General features: G+C 47.4%; 1 pseudogene; it reads left to right on the top strand.

Annotated features, from left to right (window-relative positions):
- Positions 1 to 450: 450 nt before the first annotated feature.
- Positions 451 to 8,597, top strand: LOC122906524 (annotated as a pseudogene).
- The last annotated feature ends 101 nt before the right edge of the window (positions 8,598 to 8,698 follow it).

Here is an 8,698-nt window from a genome sequence, read left to right as displayed (position 1 = left end):
CTATGGAGTTTTGGCTCTATTTTCTCGTCTGTTCCTCCTCCTTTCTAATATAGACTACCCTTGGGCTCACTGCCTAGCAGCTCTGAGACCCCTGCGTACTCTCTCTCCCCAGTGAACAATGGTAGGTCCATCCTATTCCCCACCAGGGGCATCATCAGGCCACTCTTCCAGTTTGAGTCTAGGCCCACACCTTCCCCTCCCCCAGAAGTACTGGCCTACCATAAACACCCTTGTGGTCACAATCCCCTCCACAGCTCCCCTGCCTCGCTAATCGTCCCTCACTTGGCACTACCTAGTCCCTGATGAAACTTCACCACAGGCATCATGGTCCATGTTTCTCCACTCCACCATAACCCTCCTGGGCACCATGTCACCCCTGGTCATAGATCATTCACACTTAACCACCCCCCACTTCCCCTCCCTCCTTGCTGATAAGACCTCTGCTTCACCATGGCCTTCTTGCTCCTCTCTTGGTCCCTGAAGGTCAGCCTCCCCCTACCTACAGGAGCCTGTGTCTCCTTCTCCTGGCTCCTGTCCCTGAATGTCTACCATCTCCACCTCCCTCAGCCAGTCCTTCTTCATTCTCCTTCCCCCCTTTCCTCTCTGCCTGCATTGGAAAGCCTCCTTCCTGTCCCTTGTACAGGTGCATTTCCTGTATCCTTAAGACTTCAAGCAGCTCAGCACAGCAGACCTTTTCTGAGAAACATTTGACATGCAGTTACTTGCAGGAAGAAGTTTCATTCATGTTCTATTTCCTGCCCAGAGTCCCATGGTCTTCATTTTAACCTCATGGTGGTGTCCTAGAATGGATCTGTGCATCAGAGAATTTTCAGGAGAGACGCTTGAATGGTCAGGCCTTCATGCACCATGACAGTGAGAAAGACATGTCAAAGCCACGGGGACCGTGGGAAGAGGAATTCCTGGGACCTGAGACGTGACACACAGAGTCGAAGGACTTGGAAGGTAACAGAGGAGCCTCAGAATGACTCTGGCAGACATCTAGCCCTGCAGGCACAGAAAGGAGGTGAGAGGGGGTTGGAGCAGGGGCGGGATGGAAGATTTGCCCAGGAAAGTTCAGGGCAGAGAGCAGAGATCTGTCTCTTTCCCTGGATTTGCCTGGGAGTGGGGGTGAGGATTGACTGTCTATGGATTTTAGCCTATAGGGACCATTATTCAGCCAGCACAGAGAAGGCATGGAGGAGAACAGGGAGGGGCCCCTCTGGTTGGAGTTGTCACTGGGGAAAGGAAAGCAGAGGGACACAGGATGAGAGAAGTCACTGCTGGATAGTGGCCAGTTCGCATTCCGTCTAGGAGATCTGGGCCTGGAAAAGCTGAGAAGACAACAACACCAAGGTCTTCAGGCATTTCCACTATAATGGGGAGCTCTTCTTCTCTTCTGACCTGAAGATCCATGGATGGACACTTCCCTGGTCCTCTGCTCAAACCTTGGCTATGGAAATCAAGAAGTCCTTGCATGTAAATGGCTGTCACAGCTAGGATCTCAGCCCATATACAGGGAGAGCTTTGTGGAAGTAGCAGAAATATCTGGAGTCCTGGATGAGTTTCTTTGACAGAAATGGTTCACCCCTGGGGCACAGATTTTCTTCTCTGCTGGACCCATTGAGCCTCCCCCCTACAGCCCTGTCCAAGGAAGCTTTCTTTGTCTGATGGAATGCACATAGGTTCTGCTGGTGCATTGTACTGTGATCCACCTGTCCTAAGAAAGCCTCTGAATAAAGGATAGAGACACCAATAATGTGGAGACAGAAGTGAATCCTCCCAGGGGTATCTGGGAGGCTCAGCTGGTTGAATCCAACTCTTGATTTCAGCTCAGCTGATGATCTCAAGGTTGTGAGTTTAAGCCCAGTGTGCGGCTCCATGCTCGGTGCAGAGTCTGTGGGATTCTCTTTCTCCCTCTCTCTCTCTGCTCCTCTGCCTGCTCATGAAATCTCTTGTTCTATAAACCAATCAATCAATCAATGAATAAATAAATATAAATAAAATAAAAAAGAAGAGGAAGAAGGAGGAGAATGAGAAGGAAGAGGAGAAGAAGGAGGAAAAGAATAAGGAGGAGGACAGGAAGAAGTAGTGATTCCTCCTAGTGGCAATAGTCCAGGGAGGCAGTGGTCCTCCTGCAGAAACCTGAACCAGAGAAGATGAGCGTCAGGCAAGAGAGGAAGCCCTAGCCTCACTGTCAAAAAAAGTTGTTCCCTTATAGTGCCCTCAGCCCAAGAACCCACCCATCATGTCCCACCCCCAAGCATCAACTCATGGATCCAACAGAGTGAGGCCTGGATCCCGGGTCCAACAACATGCCTGTCCAAAGGAACTAGGTCCTATGAAGCAGAACAGATTTGGAGAATGAGAGCTTCAGCCAGAGGTGGAAAGGCAAGAGAAACAGCCCTGACCTCTCTCTCTCTCTCCCTTAGAGGGGAGCAGGGCTAACCCTGTACCTCAATGGCTCTGTGCTTTCTTCTCCAGTGCTCCCAACACTGAACATGACCTGCAGCCAGACTTTGGAGGGGAAGTCCAGCCTGACAGGCTGGGTGTTCTATTTCTCTCCCAGGAATATCTCCCTGAGCAGTATGCCCAGCAGTTTAGGGGAGTCGTGCCTAGTGGGAATGGGACCTACTGGATGTGTGTGGCTATAAGGATTCCTTAGAGAGAGGACCAGAGGTTCACTTGCTACATGGAAGGCACAGGGAACTGCAGTGCACACCCTGTGACCTCACATTCTGGGCCTGGTCAGGACAGGAGGCAGGGTGGGGAGAAGAAAGCAGTTCTGTGCTCCTGGGGTAGCCAGGTCAATATAAGACCCTTTTCCAGGAAAGGCCCTGGTGTATCAGAATGGAGTAACAACCTTCTTATTGCTGCTGGTTTCCTTATTGTCATTTTTGCAGAGTCCTCTCTCTAAGAACAAGAAGTCAACAAGAGCTGCGGGAGCCCAAGTGAGAAATATGAGCAGTGGGTGGGATGGGCGGGGCTCTCCTGGGATATGGGCGGGGCTCTCCTGGGATAGGGGCAGTCCCTCGGGTGTGCACAATATGGAGGGCACGACAAGCCTCTGTAACAGGAGCTGAAGTCAGAATGCTGAGAGAGTGGGAGCCACATGTACATATACACCCTTAGCCCCATTCAAAGCCAAGATCCCTGGGATCCTTGAGTGGTGAGCATGACTCTTCTTACTCTGGATGAGGATTGGGTAGTGGAGGCTGAGACGCCCTCTTCTGAGCTGGTCCCTACTTCTCTCTACCCTCAGGCTCAGCAAGGTTGGTCCAGGGGCATTTCCAGGTGGAAAGGTGCAGGAGAGGGGGTGACAGTGGCAGTTTCAGGATGCAGAGGGTGGATAGATAGCCTCAGAGATGGGGTCTCAAGAATCCCCTACACCTCATTTACAAGAAGGTTGTAAGAGGCACTGGCTGAATTGCCTGGGGAGTCAATGCTAGGAAAGGGGCAAGCAGGCTCTGGCAGCCTCAGCCAAGCAGCATTTGGGGAGGACCTGTGATTCCAGGTACAAGTGGACCAAGAAGGAGGAAGGAAGGGCTAGCGTACCTGAAAGCTGAGTCAGGCATGAGAGTGGAGGGCTGTGAGCATGGGATTTTCCTGAGTCAGGTCATGTACAGTCCCCACTGCAACCTCTCTTTCTAGACTGCCTGCCAGTCATCTGAGCTTTCTGATGTGCCTTCCAGTTAAGAGCTGCTGGCTCAGGGGAGGGGAGAGAGGAGGCTGAGCTGCAGGTGGGGTCGGTGCTGTAGTGAGCATGGCCAACAAGCAGACAACAGCCCTGGTGCACAGGTGGTTATGCAAGTGGGGATCCAGACACCCATGGAGAGAAGGTGCTGTGTTTGTGACGACTGCCTGGCCTCAGGGAAGAGGTAATAGGACCTGTCCTTCAGGGATGCCCTGTGCTCCTTGGGGCTTGAGACGGGTTGGGGCTTGAGACAAGGGAAGGCTTTGAGTTTCTGCTCCAGAGTGCTGTTCTTGGTCCCAGGGCCCATTCCTGCTCCTATCTTGTGGTTGGTGGAAGCAGGCCCAGGTGACAGTGCTGAGGGATCATGTAGGGCAGCTGAAGACTAGCACAAGCTGAGAAAAGAAGTGTGAGAGAGAAAATAGTGAGGGTGTTATCCTCCTTCAGAGAAAGGCAAAGCTGAATTTAGACAACTGAGGAAGTCCTGAGAGCACACAAAGCAATATTTGGCACCAGATGGCCTTCTGCTGGTTTTTCTTTCCTCCCTGAGCTTGTGAGCCTTCAAGACCTGGATTAACACCAGATGGCACCGACGGGCCATAATGGCAGCAAGCAGCATTTAACAGCCTCAGTACACTCCCCATTGAGAGGCAACATATTTTAGAATATTCTAGACCATTCAGATCTCCAGATAACTATAGCCCCAACCAATGTCACACAGAGCAGAAGAGCTGTTGCTGGGCCTAGCTGACTCACACAATGAGAGAGAAAAAAAAGGTGGCTGTATTATTTGGAGATTTTTTTGTTATCTAGCAATAGGTAACAGAAATGTCTAATGTACTACTGTTATTACGTTTTATTTATTGTCTGTCTTTCCTGTGAGATGGGAAGCATTAGGACAATATGTGCTGTGTCTGTGGCATTAAATGATTACCAGGCCTAACAGAGTTTGGCCCAGAGGCATTTATGGAATATACTTAAGGAAAGAAAGAAAGAAAGAAGTGATCAGAATTCCTTAAACTTGGACTTGGAGCTTGTAAGAGGAAAGAGTATAGGCATTTGGCATGGGGAGTTCTTTTTGAAGTGTGTGTGTGTGTGTGTGTGTACGCGCGTGTGTGCACGCATGCGTGCACGTCCATGCACCTGCACAAGTTCCTATATGGGTTTAGTACGTACGTATTGGTCTTGGTTGCCTGAAGAAGGAACCAGGAATATGAAGAGTACCTCCTACACTCATATTCCAAACACATGGGTGGTATAGACAGGTAGCACCTAACCACCAGATGCCTCTGAGATGTCTTGAGCTTGGGTTTTAATTATGTTGTAGGTCATTGACTCAGCAGCAGGGCTTCAGGCCCTTTGGAGCACATGGTGAGCCATCCTCAAATCCCCAGATCAGCCATTAGGGTAGAAATGAGATTTGAGGTTGAGTAGCAGAGCTCCTGTCTAGCTGTTAAGGGTAGCAGACAGTGGGACCTGAGGTGGTCAGGACTGAAGATTCTGGCATTCACATCACTTGACATCACTGAGGAAAGAGCCAGTATCACAGTCTCTAGCATCAGAGACAGCAGTAGGAATGAGTGACAGGAACTCATGTCCAAAGTCATCTCCATGGAAAGTGGCAGTGTGTTTACCAGAGCATCCAGCATATTTGTGGGGCTGGCTGCAGATCTGGGAATCAATAGTTCTGGCTTGGAGACCTCTCTGTTCCCTAAAGCCAGAGTCCCTGGGCACTCAGTGGGGAGGAAAGCTCAATATCGGTGTAGATTGTTGGGAAACACTTTACAAGCCAAACCTGACCATTCATGCATCGCCCCTTTCCGTAGGGCCCTGTGCTACTGTCATAAGTCAGGGACATACTGGGGAGGTAATGAGTGAGCAGGAATAAAGGAGCTCAGGTTTCTGTCCTCAGCCCTGTGACCACAAAGAGGTATTGCCACTCTGCTCTCAGATTCTCACCAAATAGCACTGAGGTGGGGGCAGGGAGGGGGCTGGAAGGAATAGGGATGTAGTGAGCACTCACATGTTCAGGAAAAAGTGTAGACTCAAAAATGACATGGGGTAGGTGATGTGTATACGTAAGGCTGATTTCTGGCACACAGCCTAGAACAATAAGGAAATTAAAACAAACAACAAACATGTTGACGGGAGAATCTGACTTTCAGAGTTACCACATCATAAGATTGAGATGACCCATTTTCAAAAATAACAACAAACAAAGTGTACAAAGAAACAGGACAACATGGCCCATTCCAAGTTAAAAAAGAAAAAAAAAGAAAAAAAGCAGAAAGTGTTCGTATGGAAGATCCAATGGTGGACTTACTGGACAAGTACTTTATTTATCAGAGGGAGAGCACAAGCAGGCTGGGTGGCTGGCAGAGGCAGAGAGAGAATCAGGCTTCTCATTGAGCAAGGAGCCCAATGTGGGACTCGATCCCAGGACCCTGGGATCATGACCTGAGCCAAAGGCAGCGGCTTAACCAACTGAGCCACCCAGACATCCCTCTGGACAAGTACTTTAAATCCACTGTCTGTATGATGCTCTGAGAATTAAAGAAGTCAAGATAAGTAGATACGGGTAAAATAAAGTATTTACAAAGAGATACAACACACAAAAAGAAACTAAAAGGAAATTCCAGTGCTGATATCGACAATAACTCAAATGAAAGTTTTACTAGAGGTGTTCAAGAGCAGATTTCAGCAAGTAGAAGAAAGAATCACGGAACTTGAAGGGAGGACCATTGAAATGATCAAGTCTGAGGAACAAAATGAAAACAACTGAAGAAAAGGGAAGAGAGCCTACTAGGGAGCACTGACATACATATAGGGAACCAACCAGCATCTGGGGAGTTGCGGACAGAAAAGAAAGAAAAAGGTAAGAAAGAGAGATTGTTTGAAGAAATAATGGCTGAAAACTCACCCAAATTCAAGAAAGACATGAACATAAACATACTCCAATCAAAGCATAGAGCTTGGCAGAATAGTGACAGAGGGATGATCCAACTATATGTATTTAGAAGACACTCACTTTATCAAAAACCACAAATACTTCAACAGTGAAAGGATGGGAAAATGTATTCCGTGCACAAAATAACCAAAAGAAAACTGGAGTGTTTCTACTAATATCAGTCAAAATAGAATTAAAATAAAAAATATTTAGAAGAGACAAAAAGAACAGTAAATGTGAACACACGTTTCAACAGAACATGAAGATGTAACTATTATAAATGAGTAGCACTTAAACAGATCAACAAAATCTATGAAGTTAAGCTTCATAGAATGAAATGCAGAAGTAGAGAGACCCACAATAATAGTTGGAGAATTCACTATCCCATTCTCAAAATTGGATAGAGCAACAAGCAGAAGAAAATTAAGGAAACAGAGGGCTTGAGCAACATTAAAAAACAGACTAGGGCGCCTGGGTGGCTCAGTGGGTTAAGCCGCTGCCTTCGGCTCAGGTCATGATCTCAGGGTCCTGGGATCGAGTCCCGTATCGGGCTCTCTGCTCAGCAGGGAGCCTGCTTCCTCCTCTCTCTCTCTGCCTGCCTCTCTGCCTGCTTGTGATCTCTCTCTGTCAAATAAATAAATAAAATCTTTAAAAAAAAAAAAACAAAACAGACTAGATCTGACTCCCATATACAGAACACTCTACCCACAAATAACAGAATACACGTTCTTCTCCAGGGTACATGGGGCCATTCCCAGAATGCACCATATGTTGGACCACAAATTAAGACTCAACAGAATCAGTAAGAGAGATATCACATGAACTATCCAACCACAACGGGATGCAGTTAGAAATCAGCAACAAAAGGAAAACTGGAAAATTCACAAATTGGTAGAAATTAAACACTCTTAACAAACGGGCTGAAGGAAATCACAAGTAAAATACTTACAAATACTTAAGTCAGTGACCATATCCTCCATGAGGATTCTGCTTGTCCCCTTCATACCCCGTCTGCCTTCCTCCCTCCCGAAGAGCTGGCTATGAGATGACAGGCTAAGGAGGAAGAGAGAGAGGAGGACCAAGAGAAGGAAGACCTAGCCACATCTGGGTGGTGTCTGCAGTGCCAGCAGAGGAGGTAGCGGCAGTGTTGACAGTGTGGGTTGCACCCTGTGGAGGACAGTGTGTGTGTGTTTGTGTTGGGGCTCTTTCCCTGAACTTTCATCCAGACACCTGGGATGCGGCCCCTCAGGTGTAGAAGATAAATAATATCTCTTTTAGTGACCCATGTGCCCTCTTCTTCTGTTCACCTTGACCTGGAAAACTGGCTTTGAAATTACCTTTTTGCCACCTGATCCAACTTACATGTCAACCTGTGATGAATTTGAAAACCGCTGGACTTCACACCAGTCAGAAAGAGCAGACCGACAGTATTCTTCTAGAGAAAAAGATGCTATTGAGAGTGTTCCTTGACTAGAACCAGTCAAGGCAACAGAATTGCCTGTATCTGGTGTGTTATTTACCCAATGCCTTGTATGCTTTACTCTTCTCACATGGAAATGCTGTTGATTTTAATCAAATGATCAGCTTTTGCATATCACTGAGATCATGGATTAATTGTAGTATATTCTCGTATGCTTATTCTGGGTATGGTTCAAGTTCTGGGAAACCAACAGAGAGGAATCTCTATGCAGATAGAGGAGCTGCTGAGCTTGCTCTTAGGACAAGATGTGGCATTTACCCTGAAAATGTGATCGTATATGGCCAGAGTAGATGTTCAGCTCCATTTGTAGATCTTGCTGCTCGGTTTGAGAATGCTGTTGTTACTCTACATTCTCCTTTGACCTCGGGAATGTCAGTCACTCTTCCTGATACCAGAAGACCTATTCTTTTGAAGTATTCCTAAACATGGACAAAATCTCTGAGAGAACTTCACCAGTGTTAGTAACTCATGAGACTGAATAAAGGACAGGCAAGACTAAGTAGGAAAATGGGTAGGGGATGATGTGACTAAGCTCACATAGGGGGCTATGTAACCAGGCTCACAGAAAACCCACATGTGGAGA

This window comes from Neovison vison, chromosome 1, assembly GCF_020171115.1.
Source record: "Neovison vison isolate M4711 chromosome 1, ASM_NN_V1, whole genome shotgun sequence".
NCBI classification, from domain to species: domain Eukaryota; kingdom Metazoa; phylum Chordata; class Mammalia; order Carnivora; family Mustelidae; genus Neogale; species Neogale vison.
This window is presented reverse-complemented; position numbering and strand designations above follow the sequence as displayed.